Consider the following 21207-nt stretch of genomic DNA (forward strand, 5'->3'; position numbering starts at 1 on the left):
GGGCTCCAAAATCACTGCTGATGGTGACTGCAGCCATGAAATTAAGAGACGCTTACTCCTTGGAAGGAAGATTATGGCCAACCTAGATAGCATATTGAAAAGCAGAGACATTACTTTGCCAACAAAAGTCCGTCTAGTCAAGGCTGTGGTTTTCCCAGTGGTCATGTATGGATGTGAGAGTTGGATGGTGAAGAAAGCTGAGCGCCGCAGAATTGATGCTTTTGAACTGTGGTGTTGGAGAAGACTCTTGAGAGTCCCTTGGACTGCAAGGAGATCCAATCAATCCATCCTAAAGGAGATCAACCCTGGGTGCTCATTGGAAGGACTGATGTTGAAGCTGAAACTCCAATACTTTGGCCACCTCATGTGAAGAGTTGACTCATTGGAAAAGACCCTAATGCTGGGTAGGATTGGGGGCAGGAGGAGAAAGGGACGACAGAGGATGAGATGGTTGGATGGCATCACCAACTCGATGGACATGGGTTTGGGTAGACTCTGGGAGTTGGTGATGGACAGAGAAGCCTGGTGTGCTGCAGTTCATGGGGTCACAAAGAGTCGGACACAACTGAGCAACTGAACTGAAAGAATACTGAAGTGGGTTGCCATGCCCTGCTCCTCAGGATTTTCCCAACCCAAGGATCAGACCCTAGTCGCCTTCATCTCCTGCATTGCAAGTGGGTTCTTCACTGCTGAGATCACCAGGAAGGCCCACATGAGCCTTCTGAATTTTATGTAGCATAGACCAAAACAAATGAAGTCAGGAAGAGGCCAATACATGCTACTTACAGATAAACTCAGTCAAAAAGCAATCTGTTTTATTCCATTTTGAAGCATATATGTGTATGTATAGAGAGCTATGTTTACCTGTCCTCAAAACACGTCTTGTTCTCATGGTCATAAAGAAAATGTTGAGTCAGCAGTCCAAGCATTGACTTTACCCTATCATGTCCAAATTGTGTTCAAGCTTTAGATCACCCTGACACATGATTTAACAATATCATGTTGATAATTTCTTCTTTTCCTTTTGATTAAAGAGAATCATGATGTCAAAATGGTATGACTCAATATGGTAACACCTAACAACATCTGACTTTTAAAATTTAAGTTAACTAAAATTAGATACAATTAAAAACTCTTTTCCACAGTCACACTCGCCAAATTTCAAATGCTTAATAGCCACATTTGGCCAGAGGCTATACTATATAATATTTACATATATTCTATAGTATGGAGAAATTATATAACTATGTAACTCTAGTAGTCTTTGAACTGTGCTAACCATCAATAATAGGGCTTAAGTCCCTCTGGGGCTGATACATTTTTTTTGGCAGAAGTTTCTAACAAGAAGTGAGACCAATAATCCTCACTGGCAAGTCTGTAAATTTAAAGCTTTTTATCTGGTGGACTACATTCCATAGGGTCACAAACAGTCAGACACAACTGAAGCAACTTAGCATGCATGCACATATAACAAAGCAATAAATAACCCAACATATAATTCAGTCTGATTTGATTTATGGATTTATTTACTAAACTATTTGTAACTAATAGGAATGACATTTCCCCCAAGTTCAATGATTATTGTAAATTGCATTTTCAAATATGGTATTTCCAAAGGCAACACTATTCACTATGTCTGCTTTTTTATAATGTGATCTTTTCTTTTTTTTTTTTTTCTCAATCAAAGGTGGAATATAGCTTCCCACCTTCGAATTTGGGCTATATAGGTTGACCTGCCTTCTGGATTGGCTCAGGAATGCTCTGCTTTTAGCACCAAAACTCCTGTGTTCTAGGAAACACCTTGGGCCCAGGCAAAGACAGTTGGTGAGTGACTCTAGCCATCCCTGTGATGTTTTGACCAATGGAAAACAGCAGAAGTCTCTGTAACTTCTGAAACTGGGCTTTAAGGGACCTGTAACTTCTGCCTTCACTACTTGGAACACTCTTTCTTGGACCTAGTCCCCATGTGTGGGGACACCAAAGAAGCCATTTTCAGAGGCCCACTTGGAAGAGAATGAGGGCCCTAGGCCAACAGCCTCTGCTAATCTCCCTTCCAGCGGCGGATTGAGACTGACAGTCTTACAAATGACGCCGTTTTGGAAATGTCAGCCAACTCTGCCCCAGATGACACCACATGAAGTAAAAAGAGCAGCTTTGTCCACCCGCGGAATCATGAGAGAGAATTAGTGGTGGTGGTTGCTTTAATTCTCCAACTTTCTACATGGTTTCCTGTACAGCAATAGGTAATTGAGATAATGAGTGACAAAAGATCAGCAAGTACTCAGAAGTAAATGTCTAACAATTAACACTGTCTGTGGTAGAAAAAGTATTGGACTTGTAAACACCATGTCGATTTTAAGCTCCAGATCCTCAGTTCCTAGCTGAGAGATTTTTAGCAAATCACTTACTTTTATTTCCTTATCAATCAATGGAGATTACAATACCTTACAAATTTGGGAAATTGTCAAATGAGGTAATCCATATGATAAATTTTTAGAACACAAAGCAATACATGAATACGTAACAGTGTTACTATATCGATCATAAATCAATAGATCTATCTTGTTTTAAACTTTAAATATACCAATATGCTTGCTTAGAATATGAGTCTTATTACAGGAGCAGTTTAAATAGAGGTGAAAGTTGCAAATGATAGTTAATTAGTAAAATCTTTTGACTTCTATCCCAATAGGAAAGAAAAGCAACAAATCCTATTTCAGCTAAAATACTTTGCACAATATCAAGAAATATCCTTTCATGTTCACTAAGAACCCATAAAATTATTTTATACCTTATGAGACTCCTCCATATCACATTTCCCTGTGGATCTTTCATTTTACTATTTTAAAGTTTCAAAGTTTACTTTGCTCTTACCATTCAATTTGCCTTAATTTTCCTGGTGTTTTTGTGGTTATTGTTCATTTTCTCTGTAAGGTAGTATAAAGAGGATAACTTGGAAAGGAACACATGGCTTCTAGCTCTTTTGACAACATAGGCAAAAAGTGTTCCCCTTGACAGAAGGGTCTTGTGGAGAAGGGGATGTTGTATATTAAAAGGATTTAATGAACATGAGATCTGAAATCAGCTGATTTTGGGGGATTCGTTGCTTATGAAAATTATTTCTTATTATCTTTGGTTAATATGCAGAAATGCCCTGTCATGAAATGTTTAATTAAGAAACTCACTTCCAGGTCTTCCTGTAGGAATGATAGTTAAAAACAAATCTCCATAAAAATCAAAGCCATAATGTTTGTGTATCAGAATACATTTCAGGTCATGGAAAAAATAAGGCTGAGTTTCTATAAGACGAAGATATTTTTTATCTTTTTCATGGCTACTACAATACTGGGGCATTTTAAAACTTGTTATAGAGGATCCATTAAATTTTAGCGCTGAAATTGAGGGAGCAAAATGACACACATGGGGTCTTTAACAGGTTTTGTATCTAACAGCTTTGACACTATCCCACTGATTTTTGTCCCTGCCTTGATGGGTAGCCTTGAGAAGTGCCTGTTGTCTGGAGTCTAATGTCGCAGCAATTAAATTCCCACAGGAAGCAGCAGCTTTAGGAGATGTGATTAGATTAGAGACACTGATGCTTGTTTTGATTTTGAAAATGCATCATCGATCAAGGCTACTGATTTCAACAACTGCTCCAGCTGAGGGAGGTATGGGCTTAACTTCTGTCTTTATATTTAACTTCAGGGAAAATTAAGTCTTACCCTGCCTGTCAAGCGTTTACTCTGATACGTGGTCAATGCCTTTAGCAGATAATCCCCCAAAATGTGAAATAACCTTTATTTCCCAGAGGTCACGTTGATCTTTTTCTTCTCATTCTGACCTCAGGACAGACCTATTAATTTTACATCTGACATCAGACCAAGAGAAAACAGAGTTAAGGTTTAGCTCTTTTCCAGGGGCTTGTTGAGATCCTTTTATTTGTAGTTATTACTATGCCTGCCCACCACCCCTCACCAAAACAGAATGTATTTCTTGTGTGTGTGCCTGTGTGTTATTATCAATAGCTCAAGACATGTCGAAGAAATTCTAAGCACTTCTTTTAAGTCAACTGATTTTTATGAACAAAGGATAACATCATTGACATTAAGTAGTCTCCAAATGAGACTAAAAATTCAAGTTTTTAGTTAAGCAAAGATTTTCTCCAGCCACCCTTTTGGAACAGATTCCTGTCTCTCATAATTAACAACCTCCTAAATTCCATAAGATATTCCTCAGTGGTCTTGTGCATCTAAAAACTTAAATGAGTTCTATTCATTGTATTGAATGTATGTTGTTTTTGTTCACGCGGTAGGCTTCGGAGTGGATGGTGCTGGTGATGTCTTTGATGTTCTGCATGTGTGTCCTGATAAGGAGGTCCCGCAGGTAAGCAAACTCACAGTGAGTGGTGTTCTCGACTTCGATGGCGCCCCACTTGGTTTTCCTTCCGAGGATTTGCGGCCTAATACAGATGCCTCTGCAAATTAGTTATCACGTATTGCAATTTAATTGACTGGGTGACATTCACAATGAACATGCATATAGTGTGAATTGTGGAACCAAGCAAATATCTGACCTAATAATTATATAAGTAAAGGTAACCAATCTAGTTAACTAACTAAGCTAGTTAAAATCCCCCAGTTTTCCCCTAAAAGACCCTCAAAATTATTTTTTTACTTCAGCTGCCAAATTATCTTGACTTGTACCTCAATACCGGAGAAGGCAATGGCACCCCACTCCAGTACTCTTGCCTGGAAAATCCCATGGATGGAGGAGCCTGGTAGGCTACAGTCCATGGGCTCGCAAAGAGTCAGACACGACTGTGTGAATTCACTTTCACTTTTCACTTTCATGCATTGGAGAAGGAAATGGCAACCCACTCCAGTATTCTTGCCTGGAGAATCCCAGGGATGGGGGAGCCTGGTGGGCTGCCATCTATGGGATCGCAGAGAGTCGGACACGGCTGAAGCGACTTAGCTGCAGCAGCAGCAGTACCTCAATACTGTTTCAACATTATTTTTGTAACAGAAACTCAAAATTAAAAGCTAGTAGTAGTAGTGTTAGTCACTCAGTCGTGTCTGACTCTTTTCTAACCCATGGACTGTAGCTTGTCAGGCTCCTCTGTCCAGGGGATTCTCCAGAGAAGAATATTGGAGTGGGGTGCCATTTCCTTCTCCAGAGGATCTTCCCGACCCAGGGATCAAAGACCCAGGTCTTCCAGACCCAGGTCTCCTGCACACAGGCAGATTCTTTACCATTTGAACTACAGGGACTCAACAAAGACTAGTACAAATATAGTAAGTTTCATAAGCCTCTTGTAAGATATTTATATTGCATTGAAGTATTTATTTAGTCTTCCTTACATGAAAACTACTTTAAAAATAAGGATAATACAGTGATCAAGCATGTATATTCTTTATCCACACAGATATGGCTTCAGTAGTTGGCTCCACCTTCAAGTTTTATAATTTTAGAAGATATACGTAATCTTGTTAACCCTCAATTACTTTGACTGCACTTTGGAATTATAATAATACTTAACTCACAGGGTTGTTGTGAGCACATAATTAGATAATGCATGCGAATCACTTTATTGAGCCCAGTAGTATGTAACAGGAAGTCAGTAAAAATGAGTGACTACTTGGCTGGCTGTTCAAGTGTAATTTGTAAGAAATAATACCTATAAAGTGTCACTGTAGCAACTAACCATTGTTCACTCACTCATAAATGTTTTCTTAGGTGCCTATTTTGAGTCAATAATATGCTGGGTGCTTAGATTACAAAACAAAAAGAAGTTAGAAGCCGAGTTTGAGATGAGGTAAAGAAGAATGATGCACACACACCCCCCGCACATACCCCCCCCACACACACACCCATACACACACTCACACACACACACTCACACACACACACACTCACACCCACACACCCACTCACACCCACTCACACACACATCCACCCACACCCACCCACACCCACCCTCTCACACACACACACACACAATGGAGAGCTTCATTAGGTATTGTGGCAACATCAGGGAAGGACACACAAAGTGACCTGGGTCCCTAGCCCTTTCTAGAGAGGATGAGCGCTGGTGTATGGAAGAATGTTCCAGACAGGCTATTGGCATGATCAGATGCACAGAGGTGAGCAATGGCATTGTAACTAAAAGCATGAGACAGAGAATGAATGCAAAGGATGATGGCTGGAGAGATACCCGAGGCCCAGTCACTGAGGGCCTTAATGTCCTTTTAAGATGCTCTAACGTTGTTTTCTGACCAGTTGGCCACAGTAGGACATGGTCAAACTTTCCCTTTTAAATAGATCCTTCTAGCAACGACAGAATGAATGAATTTACAAGGGTCTCTGAGACCTTTTTAGACCTTCGTCTTTGTAGCAGCAGATTTTAGGCCAAGAACCTGAGTCAAATAAAGTTAGACTAGTGTGTCAGGACCATTATTTGAAGGGAGTTGGTACAGGTACATCCTTTTCTCACAGCACACATGCCATAACCTCTCCTACCCATCAGGTATTATTACTGCTTCACCTCGGACCACCTCCATGATTAACTGGTTTCAGTGATGCTGTTGCAAAAAAAAAAAATTTTTTTAATTTTTCTTGGACTCTTGAAGTGCACTGATATTGCTGTGTTTAAACCTGAATCACTCGGGCAGGAGGATTGCCCTGACCGATCAGGGAGGTTTTTCTCCGTGTTCTCCTATTACAGACACTGAATCCTTTGCAGCCACAGCTGGTTTCAGGGAGCAGATGTCAAGAGCAAAAGAAGATGAGAAGGTTTCACTTTTGCTGGTTGGTTAAAAATCAGATTTAGGAGATAAAAGCAAAGTTTATGTAGAAGAGGCAAAAACCAGAGCGAATCAGTGGAATGCTAACTATGTGGAAACATCTGCTAAAATGACAGCTAATGTCCACAAGGTATTTTTTGATTTAAGGAGAGAATTTCAAGCCAGAAAGATGGGAGAGATTTTTTTTTGGAGGGGGGGGGACGGGGTGTGTGAAATAGTATAATATTTACTGTGCCTCTAAGTATATATGTTTAGATGTGCTTGGCCCGCCGGCCGGGTTCACATGATTTGTACAACAAATACACCCAGGGGGTCGGTCTCTGAGGGTCGGAGAAAGGGGCTTAGGGGGGAAGCGGCCTCACCCACAGCTCTGCACAGCTTTTGAGTTTCCAGTGCCCAGGGGCCCTTGGCCACGTTTTTCTCAGCACTTTTGTCCTTCATCTCCTGTGGATGCTCCTCATGCTTCTTTTGGGCCAGCTTGGCTTCTGCTAAAGGCTCTGCATCCCCAGCCCTCCCGCTGGTCATCACCACAAGAAGTCTGGCCTCTGCTCAATATTCTAGAGAGAACGTTGCTCACAACAGTGTAACACATGCACACAATCATAAACAAGCGTGACGTGTAAACAATGAATATTCCAGCTAGAGAAAAGGGGGCTAAGGATTTTGTGTCATGAGGGGAAAAATAAAAGAATTAGGATGAAATGCTTTGATAATGGAAATCATTAACAGTGCACTGATATGGAAAATGAGACTCATTCATCAAAAACACATAGAGAAGTCATTTTAGCATGTGGTCAGGAAGCTTTCATGAGTATGATATCAAATTTTGATCAATGCTAAACATTTATTTTTTTCAATCATTCAGTATGCATTAGTTTCTAGTGATGTTTGTGGTATATAAAAATGCAGAGTAGTTTGAATTAAGAGACATGGATTAATGATATCAAGATGAATGGTCTTAAAATTCTATAAGAACTTTACCTCCTGGTTTTAATAGAAATGTCAGGACATAAAATGCATATATAAAATTAAGAATACAGTCCTGGAATAGTAGCAAAGTGAATTATGTGATATTCTTGACTATGTTTTCCATTATTAATATTCAGTAATACTACAGGCATAATTTCTGGCAGTGATTTGATTGTACCAAGCTAATTTTTTCCAGAGTGCCTTTCATCTGATATACAATATTGAAAAAGGATGAAACGTCATGTACACACATACAAAGGTACATATGAACACATATTTTTATATAAACATATATACACAAATAGACACATACCCGTTACATATATACATGCTCAATATGTACACATTTATATATACTTACACGTGTATATACACACATATATATCTATATACTCAAGATATTGGCACTTTTTTTTTCAAATAACAGGTATTTTCAAACATGGATATTCTGTAAACAAATTTTTAAAAAAGAAAATTTAACTGGTATTTTCTAATAGGATGAAGAAGCATAAGTGCATTCAAACTACTGGATTATTCCTCATGAAATTGAAATATTGATGTTATTAATGTGCATCAATAGATATAGTTCCCACAAGTTTAGGAGATGCATATTAGAAAGCAGCAAAGCATTTATTAATAGATAAAACTATTAAGTAGTATGCATCTGCAGACCTAGAGTGATTTCATTATGTTGACTATAAACTTATACAAAAGTAAAGTTAATACTTCTTTGTGGGAATGTGGAGACAATTGATTCAAATATGTAATTTGAAATTTCAAAAACATTGGCTTCAGGAGACCCTGCGTCTTATTTTATTGTGGGCTTATTTTGGTATAGTTTTGTTTTTATTGACAATTTTAGAAGAAACTAATTTCCAGTTAAATTTAATAATTTTTTAAAAATAAATGTCTTTGTATCCATTAAAGATAAAACAAGGAAGAGAGGAAGAAGGGAAAAAAGAAAGAAGGAAGAGGAGAGAGAGTGAAAAAGGAAAGAGAAATGGAAAGTAAAAGACAAAAAGAAGCGATAGAAAAAACAAAATATGAAAATGACATTTTCCAATAAATAACATTTAATGGCAACGCACATGTTTTCGTGTAAGCACTGTGTAGGAGAAACAATACTGTAAGCATCAGTACAGTCCCCAGACTGTCAGGAGAGCTGACTAATTTCGCTCTCCTCCCATTTTCCCAACAATCTCTGTCCTCAGAGTGCACAAATGCAGTGCTGCTCTGGGTTCGCTTGGCAACCTTGAACTTGTCACAAGGATGGATTGGGTGCCGTTTTCTCTTCTTGTTACAGTCTTTGTCATGAGCTCTCCCAGACCTTTTAATGCTTGATATGCTCTCATTCTCATTACATATTCTCATTCCCATAACAAAGATTATAATGAAAGAAGAAAATGTCATAAAATTAATCCATTCTCATAACAGTCTGTAACGAGGGCAGAAAATTGAGCAAAATTAATCCGTTCTCATAACAATCTGAAGATTGTAATGAGAACAGAAAATGGCATGAAATTTATCCTTCTTGTGACAGTCTTTAAATTGTAACAGGGCAGAAATGGGATATAAGATTAACAAGCCCTCGGGACAAAGGCTCTAACTAGAACTGAAAATCATACAAAATTAATTTGTGTGTGTGCGTGTGTGTGTGTGTGTGTGTATGTGTGTTTGACAAAGGCCTGGAAGCCTGATATAATGCCTGGTTCCATTGGGATGTCATATTAAAATCAGTAACTATTTTAATGTGCCTTAAAATATTAGAGCCTGACACCTTTGCTAAAATGGTGAATTAAAACAAATATGGATGTTGACTCTTCAAGTAGCCCCTTGAGGGCAAAACTTTTTTAGTAAGTAGTATGCTAAAGAAAGTGGAATTTGGTATTGAATTTGTGAATAACCCATTTGTTATCCAATAACTTTAATTTTAAAGTATTTTTTAAAGTGAATAGCGTAGCTTAATAAAGAGTAACAGCTTTGTGACTATAAACCTTAATACATTTGTATATGCAGCTGACCCATGTATCTGTCTCTGTGTAAACTACATCGTACCTTTTTGTGACTAATTTCTGCTGGCAAACACACATGATCTAATATCTAGGTTTTTGGTTTACACTAACTTTTTAAAAAATTTACCTAATACAAGTATCATGTCTTCAATTTAGTCATGTAATGAATTGACTTTATAATTGCCTTTCAAAATGTTTTCACTTTAAATATTCTCAATTTGTGAAAGGAAACTAAGGTCAGACAATACTTGCAAAGAGCTGCAAATCTATTCAAGCAGAACATGAACTGCTTTTTATTTGCCTTTATAATTGAAGTATAAACAATATAATGAATTAATGTGCTAATTATTCTCACTTATGAGGGCACACGTATTTGTGCAAAAAATGGAATTTTAAAATACTTGCTTAGCACTTGTGATAAAACAGCCATTATAAATGAATTTATGAATATAAGCATACTCTATAACAGTTATAAACTTTTTTTCTGTAAGGTCAGTGATTATTACAAAGAAGTGATAATTTCAATAGTTTGACAAAAGTCCATCATTTTAAAGATATATAATAGGAAGACCCTGATGCTGTGAAAGATTGAGGGCAGAAGGAGAAAGGCATGACAGGGATGGTTGGATAGCATCACTGACTCAATGCACATGAATTTGAGCAAATTCCAGGAGACAGTGAAGGACAAGGAAGTCTGGTGTGCTACAGCCCTTAGAGTCACAAAGAGTCGGAAACGATTTAGCAACTAAACAACAACAACAATAATGAATGAAAGTAATACTAAATAATTTTAAAAGTTTTATTTTTATGAAATATAAATGAAAAGCCACATTTATATTGTTGTTTTCCCTCTTTAAATCTCATACCTTCAAAGGCATTTCAGAAAACTGTGAGTATATCAGTGAAATTGCGGTACAAATCTAGTTTGTGGTATTTTCCTGAAACTTTCAAAGAAAATGTCTATTTGAAAAACTTCACGGTTACATATGATTATATCACTAGCTGAGAATATATTATTGAACATCAGTTGTCTAAAACATAAAAGATAGTATTAATATTTCAGTAAGTCAGAAGTATAGTTAGCATGTTTAAAAAAATGTATTTTTAGTTGCAGCTATTTTCATATCTAGAAACTAGATTTGAATGATGTACTTTCTACTGTTTCTTTTGAGAAAATATAACTATAACTACAATTAAGAGTGATTTTTTTTATAAAAAATATCATTAGAATCTTGATCAAAATGAGTAAATCTGGAGATGGTCATGGCTCCATATTTTGAGAAACATGCCAGGCCTGGGCTTAAATTGCCACCCATTTTTCTACATCTAGAGAGAAGATAAATATAGTGATTCACAGTACTTGTGAAACCTTCAGAAAGTAAACCTTTGCTTCATGGAAAAATGAGAAATTTGGGAGGTTGCACTTTTCATCATCAACAAAAGCTATTTTTGTAGACCAAAGAAGAAATGAAAAACTTTTCATTTATTTAGCTGTTCCTGGAAAGGTTGTAAAAGGTCCTATATCATGAAAGACGAAAAGGAAGAGCTGTTCACAGAAAGCTTTTAAAGAACAAACATCATAAGCACAGATTCATATGGTAGGTGGAATATTGTAGGAAGGTGCAGGGGGCAAAAGCACCAGGATATGTTCCCAGAAAGAGGAGTCTCTTCTCTGTACTTTTTCCATTGTTCCCACCTTTTATATACTTAGCTATAGGTATGTTCCAATTTAGTGCCTTATTCTGCGTGGAAATACAAGTTTTCCAAAAAATATAAATGAGTGTAAGTTATCTTTAAAGTCAGTTTTACTAAAAAGTACACCCATGGGCAGCTATAAAAAGTATGCTTCTATAATTTCAGTGTGATATGTGCCATTATCAAAATGTGTGCATTATTCAAAGTGGGCTCTGCCTAATTTTATTGCTGAGGTACACCAAAGTCGTCTTATCTGAATCTATTGATAGAAGAACCAAATAACTTTACCTATTATTAGGAAGTAAAAATACTCATTTCTTATGTAGGCAGAATGGAAGATTTTTATTATATTATGGCATAATTATTGAGTCGTACATGTCAGGAATGGAGGAAAGGTAATATTCAAAGGAAAAATAAAATGGTATTTGGTTAGTGTTCAGGTTTTACTTAAATAGAGGCAAATGGTCTTGGAATGTAGCTGTGTTGCCTTAGTAAGGCTTATCCCTCCAAACTTGTCGGTGTTGGAGTATAGCTATGCTGTGAGGTCATGACGAGGTCGTTAACCAGGTGGTAATGAGAACCTTCCATCCACTTTCTCAAGGACCTCTTACCCTTGGATATGCTCCAGTTTATTCTACATTTCCTGTACATCCAGAACCGTTGATCCATCCCAAGAAGCCTCTGCCCAGTGAGTACATGCCCTCACATCATTGCAAATGGAAGGAATCATTGTCTCCAGCTCTAGATAATTTTTGGAAATCACAGATGTTTACTTTCTACTGTGGAAACTGTGTTCCCTGAGAAACAGTCTCTGTTCTCTAGTCTAGAACGATGGATAGGTTTGGCCATCTGCATCTTGTTTAACTTTTGGTGGTGATTCCAGGTCTGTGATTTTTTGCTTGAATTACACAGACTTTTTCAGAGACCTAGTCCGCTAAGGATAGGGCTCCAAGACGGAAGACTGTTTACTCATGTTATTTGTCATTTCTTTATGTTTCCCACACCATTTTGTTATCAAGTTTACTTGACAATGATGGCAGAAGTTTGCATTGAATTTCTGTAGTTTATCCTGTTCTGGCCCCCAAATTTACTTAAAAATGTTTCTGTTTATCAACCACCTTTCTCAAATTATATTTAGGTTTTACATGCCTCTAAGGGTTTTCAAACTGAGATATATAGACTTTATTATTTATATATTAAATATCTCAACAGAACTAAATGCTGAATATGAATAAAAGCTCATTGAAAAGATATAATTGTACACTACCTCAAATAAAACTCTGTATGTTCAGCCAGTAAAATAATCGCTGTGTATTTCTTCAGCAATACTAAAGTCATAAAGTAATTCTGCAATGTGTCTTAAGTAGGATAGGTAATTTCCCTGGGATTTCACTGATGATGTGCAGCATTGCATGGTACTTCATTTTAGTAAGAAGGAGACAGGTGCCACATTGAGCTCAGCAATGAGAATGGAGAGTGCTTTGTTTAGACATAGCAGAAAAATACCACTTTATATGTAGGCATTTATTTAGCCTTTATTTCAGATGTTTTAACAATTGTACCCTGTCACTTCGGACAGCTGTTTCTTAGAAGCAAAGCCTGTCTTAAAACTACTCCTGCGTCCTAATAGCTCTGACACTTCGTACAATGTCTTATAAGAGATAAGAAAATAAGCATGAGGACCACAACGGGAGTTAGGGAGGGGAACGTCTCAGTAGGATGGAGGTGAGTGACACTTTAGAAAAACCATCAAGAGAGATCACTTTTATTTCAGTCTCCAGATGTTTTCAGGTTCTATAGTGAAGCCAAAGGTGTAACAGAATGCTTCTGTTTTCTTATACTTTAAGATGTTTATCAGTCCAATTACCTTAAATTACCAAAATCAATTTATAGTCTACTTTCTCTTATTAGTAGACTATAAATTGATTTTTGCTAATTTAAGGTAATTGGACTAATACCGTCTTAAAGTTTATTTCTACTAATTATCAATAAAACCTTTCTTTTTGGAACTGTGTTGAACATTTATGACAGAATCTTTTTCTAGAAATTTGTTTTAAAGTCTATTAACTGACAAATTAGTAAAATACTTATTAATAAATACATAGTGCATATAAAGGAAATGTATAAACAATAAATGCAATCTGCTCATTTACGTTTAAGTATAAATGCCTTTGGGATAATAAAAGGAATTATTTTTCCATTTAATGATTTATCTTCAGTCTGTAAGTAATTTTCTTTCTCTTCCAGGAACAGTGGAAGTCCAGACTATTTTAGGGTCTGCTCCACCAAAGAAATAGAATGAAAGAGAGGAGAAAGCAGTGAGTTTAATGTTTAAGTTTGTAGTAACTCACACCTAGAGAGTATATATGTATAATCTGTTGTAAGTGGGGGAGCTTAGACGTTCCACGTTACACGTGAAATAATTTAAATATTTAGGTGAACATAAATTACTTGAAATGGCAGTTTACTGTTTTCTGTCTTGATATGTACAGTTTAGGGGAAAAGAAAGAGGAGGATATCAAACCATGACAAATAGGCTGATCCCATTTATTTTTGCTGCATACCTGAAAGATTTTCAAAGCTGTGTATTTTCAATGTTATCTGTATTATTGTTTCCTTCTAGTTGTTCAGGTCCTCTTCCTCCTAGAATTGTCATTCGATAGCAGAGGAACTGAAGCTGGATTACCTCCTCATTTCCATAGACATTCTTCTTATGCCAGACCATCCTTACATGAAAGCAAGAAGCAGCGATGAAGACCATACCCAGAGTTTGGTCACTGTGTGGAGGCGACATCCCTCTGCGCTGTTTCTGAGCATACACAGACATTCTATTGAAGCATTATAAAGTGTTTTTTAATAATGTTCATAATGTGCAAGTGTGTTAAAACAATGCTAAAGCACTTTAATATTAATGTATTAAGTGTGAAACTGATAATGAATTATGTAGATTATTACATTTAATATTTATGGAAAAGGATTTTGGAGTATGCACTTAAAAATCCACTATTAACTGTTTTTATCTTCTACTTAATATTTCTCCAGTTTGAAGACTGTTGATTATTTCTAAAGAAAATAGAGCTTCACTAATAATCTATGTCTTAATGTTTGAATCAAGTACTTATGAACTGAGAATCAATGAAAGAATTAGGGAAAATTTTTTATTTGTGATTGCCTAAATTAATCATGAACTAGTTAATTTATACTTATTATAAGTGAAAAATCATGATGATTAACTGCAAAATAGCTCATTTATTATTTTATTCCCATCAATCAAGAAAATATATCTTTAAGATGGAAATATTATTTTAACTTTTCTTTGTAAAGCCTTCTCTGTTGCTATAGTTTCTCCTATTTAACCTTCATGTTGCAGTTTGCACCAACATAGCCCCTTATCAAAACTGTTTATTCAAAATTATACAAATAATATATTTAAAATTTTAAATTAAACAATTGTATGTTCAGGCCACTCAGAATGGCTGTTCTCTTGCTGTCTGTGTATCCCCTGCTTGATGAGTGCCCTACTCACCTCACTGACCTTCGTACAGGTTGCCCCAGACCCACAGAGCTATTGTTCGTATCAGAGGGGTAGTGATGGCCTTGCCCCTCCTGGTTTCCCTGGTAACTAATGAGCTCACCTAACTTTAATTCCCTTATACCTGGTAATCTCCCTTTCCCCCAGGAAATATGTTTTTACATGTTTTCTATCTGAATTTGTTCTTTAGAAAATGTAGTTTTGTCTGCATTTGTCTATGGTTTTCTTTGTAGTTATCCAGTTTCATGTTCACTGAACTGCTTGAAACTGTGATTTTATATCCTTCAGCTGATTTAGAAAAAGTTTAATCTTTTCTCCTCAATATTTTAATATTCTCCTTCTTATAAGCTTCAGTTTGGATATTTTCTGTTGACTCTTTGAAATCATGAATCCTCTCTTTGTTGGATACAGGCTTGTGTTGAACACATCCATCGAGTCCTGAACTTAGGTATTGTATGTTGCGTTTATAGAATGTAAATTAGATTCTTACCTTTATTGATTCTAAATATATTTTGAAATTATTTATCTTTTCAATCCACTTTCCCCATAGTTTATTGCATCTTATTTAATGTATTAACCACATTATTTGGAAATATTTGCCTGATACATCCAATATATGGATTATCCCTGGTTGTGTTGAAAAATATATTGCCACATCTAAGTTTATCTTCTCTCATAGATTGTGGCCCTAAACTGGTTGCTTCTCTTCATCTACCAAGAGTTCCTTTATAAATTTTTTTCAATTTTAAAATAGTGCTGGGTGTTTTTTTTTTTTTTTTTTGGTTGCTTTGTATTGAGGGAATGAGCCTGATAACGTCTTCTAGATCATGACTGGAACTTTAAGTTGTATTAGTGAAAGGATTTTCTTCTTTAATCAAGTAGAAAAGGCAGAATCATCCCTTTTACTCAGGATCAAGATCACAATCAAACATGGAAAGTTCCTTTCTGTTTCTTAAAGGTATCTGTTGATTCAGCTGCTTCATTCCCTGTCAAGTAGAAGAAGGTTCAGTTTTTCTCCTCATAGAGTAAGACATTGTCCTAACAGTTTAAACGTTAATTCTCTCATAGGAATGATAAGAAGCTCTGCCAAATGTTTTTCACTGGCTGTACACCTGCACCTTCTATTCTGAGCAAAATACTTCCGATATATGTGGGTCAGCCTCCAATGACCCGTCATAATCCCTTCTTCACAGTGCATTAGAATAATCCACTTCTTCACTGATTTGTTATTTTAGGTGGCCTTCCTGTTTCAGCCTTAAGTAATTATGATTCAAACATCCTGGAAGTATTAATATAACAACAGTGGATTTTAGAATAGATAATAGAATAAAGTCAAACATTCTGTTCAGCTCTCATATTTTACAATATTGCTACACAGTAGGTTAGTAGGCTACCAAAACACAGGAATCAACACTAGAGAAGATTTGTGTCAGTTCTGATGTACAAAGATCCTATTTTACATTACCTGTTCATCTGACAAGAAGATGTGTTTGAAGTTATTTGTATACTTTTAATTGTTATACAAAATAATTGTCTACTGTGAAAGTTCTGTAGAGATCTAGGCATGAAATCTCTGAGTCTCATGAACCTGGAGATGGAGCTTTCAGAATCTCTGAGAAGCATACATGCCATGGGAATTGGAATTTGAAAACTAAATGTTTAACAGAAGGTATGCTAATAACAGATCAAATAAACATAAATATTCTATTCCAGTTCACAATTATAGTGCTTCATGAAACAATTTTCTAAACTTGTGTTTAAGTTAGTAAGGCAACATTGTAGCTGTTGCTTTTAGACATGAGTGAATTGACTTCTGGCTCATTCAGTGATGGGTAATTATATAACATGGTTCTCAAAACGACCTTAATTTCTCTTTTCTGTCCTGAACTATGGGGACATTATTTAACAAGATTTTACATTTGAATCCCAAGAGGGAAATATACCTAACATAATAATACTTATTCTAGAATTACGTATTTTTGCAAAAAAATATAATTGTAAATATTACAAAGAGAAGTTACCATATCATGCTTAGTTCTCAAGTTCCCCTGCAAGAAATATTTGTATTACTTTAAGCATTTTTGCAGTTTCTGGAAATAATACGCAAAGTCCAGTAAGAATCGCTAAAATACTGTAGCAGAGATATCTTACCCCATTTTACAAATTTTGGTAGCTGATTAAATTCCCTGACAGCTTCTTTATGAACAGAATACTAATTAGAAATATATAGATTGATTTTAAAGAGTAGAACTCCAACTCAGGTAAACTTATCTTTTTTGAGCTGACCAAAGACAGCTATTGTTTCAATTTTCATATGAAACTTAATATTTACAAGTAAAATATAATACCTAATTTCCCTTATGTGCAAACACTTTCAGTATTATTGACATCCCTAAGTGCTTGATGAAAGTGAAAGAACAGAGTGAAAAAAGTTGGCTTAAAGCTCAACATTCAGAAAACTAAGATCATGGTATCCAGTCCCATCACTTCATGGCAAAATAGATGGGGAAACAGTGGAAACAGTGGCTGACTTTTATTTTTGGGGGCTCTAAAATCACTGCAGATGGTGATTGCAGCCATGAAATTAAAAAATGCTTACTCCTTGGAAGGAAAGTTATGACCAAACTAGACAGCATATTAAACAGCAGCGACATTACTTTGTCAACAAAGGTCCATCTAGTCAAGGCTATGGTTTTTCCATTGGTCATATATGGATGTGAGAGTTGGACTATAAAGAAAGCTGAGCACTGAAGAATTGATGCTTTGGAGCTGTGGTGTTGGAGAAGACTCTTGAGAGTCCCTTGGACTGCAAGGAGATCCAACCAGTCCATCCTAAAGGAAATCAGTCCTGAATATTCATTGGAAGGACTGATGCTGAAGCTGAAACTCCAATACTTTGGCCACCTGATGCGAAGAGCTGACTCATTGGAAAAGACCCTGATGTTGGGAAAGATTGAGGACAGGAGGAAAAGGGGACGACAGAGGATGAGATGGTTGGATGGCATCACTGACTCAATGGACATGAGTTTGAGTAAACTCTGGGAGTTGGTGATGGACAGGGAGGCCTGGCGTGCTGTGGTTCATGGGGTCACAAAGAGTCGGACATGACTGAGCGACTGAACTGAACTGAACTGAACTGAAGTGCTATCATGCTGCTCAAAAACTATTGCTTTTGTTTTGTTTTTCTGTAATCCAAATGTTCTTAAACAGGAATATATATGAGTGACATAGGGTTTTTGTCCAAAAGGGTGTCCCCTGTCTTCAATCTCAGAGATTCCAAATATTAGTCCAGAGTGGGACTCAGGAGCATACATTGTAATAATGGAAATCTGATCCAAGTGGTCCAAGGATAACATTTGATAAATATGACTTTAAGCACTCTAGAAGTACTCTGTGACATTGTGGTTGTTCTTTAATAATTGTGAGACTCAATTGCCCATATTTGAATTGATAGAATAATTATAATTTATCTATCACATTTTTAGGTAGACTTTTAGATATAAGGTAATGATGGCGATATTATCTTATTTTTATATTTAACATCAATTAGAAATCATGGTACAAGGATGAAATACTGATAAACTTCCTTGTATATAATCCTTTGTATACTTTCGATGTTTTATAAATTTTGTATTAGTTGTTGCACACACACATGCACACTCACAGACCAAAACCAAACAAACCAAGGTTAGGAAAGAATAAGTGACTTGAATTGAGAGCACAGATGGACTGAGGTCCATTGATTCTGGGTTCAGTGCCCTTCTGAGTACAGTGCAGTGCATCTCTATCATCAGAGCCGATAACTGATAAATCGCTACAGAAAGTTGACTCACCCATTCAGCTTAGTGCTAACTGTGAAACGGGTAATATGCCAGATACTAGATGACAGCAGTTAGTGAAGCAAACAAAATTCCTTTCCCTTATGAAGATTACATTCCACAGTGGAGAGAAAAGAAAGGACAGAGGGGGTGAGCTATAAGTTGGTGAGTCCATGAGTTAGAAATATGCTTAGCATATATTAGAAAAAATCAAAGAAGTCAATATGATTGTGAAGAAGGAGAAAGGAGAATAGGAGGAGATAAGGTCAAAAATCTTAGATAGCTTAAGAGGGGAGGAGAGGGTGAGATGTATGGAAAGAGTAACATGGCAACTTATATTACCATATGTAAAATAGCCAATGGGAATTTGCTGTATGGCTCAGGAAACTCAAACAGGGGCTCTGTATCAACCTAGAGGGGTGGGGTGGGGAGGGAGAGAGGGGGGAGGTTCAAAAGGGAGGAGATATATGTATCCCTATGGCTGATTCATGTTGAGGTTTGACAGAAAACAGCAAAATTCTATAAAGCAATTATCCTTCAATAAAAAGTAAATTAATTTAAAAAAATTTAGAGAGCTATGTGGATCAACAGTGGGACTTTGGCTTTTAACATGAATGAGATAGAAAGTCATTAAAGTTTTCTGATCAAAGGAGTATTGGTGATCCAACTTATGTTGTACCAGGCTACTTAAGGTAGTTTTTATTTTTAGATTGGGCTTCCCTGATAGTTCAGTTGGTAAAGAGTTTGCCTGCAACACAGGAGACCTCGGTTCGATTCCTAGGTTGGGAAGATCCCCTGGAGAAGGGATAGGCTACCCACTCCAGTATTCTTGGGCTTTCCTTATGGCTCAGCAGGTAAAGAATCTGCCTGCAATGTGGGAGACCTGGGTTCGATACCTGGATTGGGAAGCTCCCCTGGAGAAGGAAGAGGCTACCCACTCCAATATTCTGGCCTGGAGAATTCCATGGACTTTATAGTCCATAGAGTCGCAATGAGTCAGACACGATTAAATGACTTTCAATTCTATGTCCTAATTAGGGCAATGAGTTCAAGGAGACAAGGGAAAGATTCAGATTGAAATATTGAATCTGGGAGTCCTCAGCATATACTCAATGTAATGGCATTCATGAAACTAGATAAGGCCACCAATGGAGTAGACACATAAAGCAGAGAGCCCAGGGCAGAAGTTGAGTAGAACCTTAGACGAATCTAAAAGTTAGATGGATGAGCATCTAGGGATATAGAAGTAAACCAGCCAAGTGTGTTTATCCTGGATAGCAAGTGATGAAAAGGCTTTGAGGACAAGAACATGATCAACTCTGTCAAATGCTTCATATCATGTGTATAATCTCCTGGTTGATTCCTAATGTGAAAGTGCTCAGTGATCTTGGTAAGAACAGTTTTCACAGTGTGAATAAGATATAGTATAAAAAGTCTGATCAAAGTAGTTTCAAGAAAGAATAAGAATTTTAGACAGCAGATTTAATAAATTCACTAAAAGATCTTAGCTCTAAAGGGAAGAATAGAAAAAAAAAGTGAATTAAGAGAAAAGTCATGTTCAGAAAGTTTGTTTTTTATTTTATTTTTTTAAGATTGAAGGAATGGAAGTGTGGTTGTATTCCAGTAAAAAATAAACAACAGAGAAAAAAGTATGATAATAAAGAGGAGAGTACTTCCCTCATGGTCCAGTGGTTAAGAATTCGCCTGCCAGTGGAGAGGACATGGGTTTGATCACTGGTCCGGGATTTTCCACATGCCCTGGGACAAGTAAGCCTGGGTGCTCCAGAGCCCATGATCTGCAACAAGAGAAACCACCGCCGTAAGAAACCCACACACCACATCTAGAGAGTCGCCCCACTCGCTGCAACTAGGGAAAGCCTGTGCCCAGCAGTGAAGACCCAGCACAGCCAAAAATAAAGAAAAAAGAAAAAAAGGATATAGAGGAGAGAACTGCTAGATCGTTTTCCTGAGAAGGATGGGAGCTAGTGCCCAGAGGGAGGCAAGGGCTTTAAAAAAAACAGGCAGTTTATTCCTGATAACGGGGAAGTATAGGGCCGTAGTAGATGGAAGTGTGCCTGGCCCTCCGGGGTCCGTCCCCAGGTAAGGTCCTGCTGCTGGTGTCCTCAGAGCCAACAGAAGCAGAGGAAACCTTTGCTGTTTGATCAAAGGACAGAGAGGCGTGCTCAGGGTCTAAGCTGGGGTCCCCAAGCTCCGGGATCGAAAGGCTGATCTGAGGTGGAGCTGAGGTAATAATAATAGAGCTAACGTGCACGGTAAAGGCAATGCGCGTGAATCATCCCGAAACCACCCCACTCTCCTGTCCTTGGAAAATCTGTCTTCCTCACCACTGGGCCCTGGTGCCGAAAAGTCGGGGACCA

The 21207-nt window shown here is 37.1% G+C and overlaps 1 long non-coding RNA gene across 1 annotated transcript in view; it reads left to right on the forward strand.

The window, feature by feature from the left end:
- LOC145511090 (uncharacterized) overlaps positions 1-12780 on the forward strand; it is a 704343-nt gene extending 691563 nt beyond the window's left edge. Inside the window, exons 12-14 of the long non-coding RNA XR_014057492.1 lie at positions 1688-1824; positions 4313-4383; positions 12081-12780. This is a non-coding gene — a long non-coding RNA (uncharacterized LOC145511090). The remainder of the gene's footprint in view (positions 1-1687; positions 1825-4312; positions 4384-12080) is intronic.
- Positions 12781-21207: the final 8427 nt, after the last annotated feature.

Source organism: Giraffa tippelskirchi, chromosome 6 (assembly GCF_054371585.1).
Source record: "Giraffa tippelskirchi isolate mGirTip1 chromosome 6, T2T-mGirTip1v1.2.pri, whole genome shotgun sequence".
NCBI classification, from domain to species: domain Eukaryota; kingdom Metazoa; phylum Chordata; class Mammalia; order Artiodactyla; family Giraffidae; genus Giraffa; species Giraffa tippelskirchi.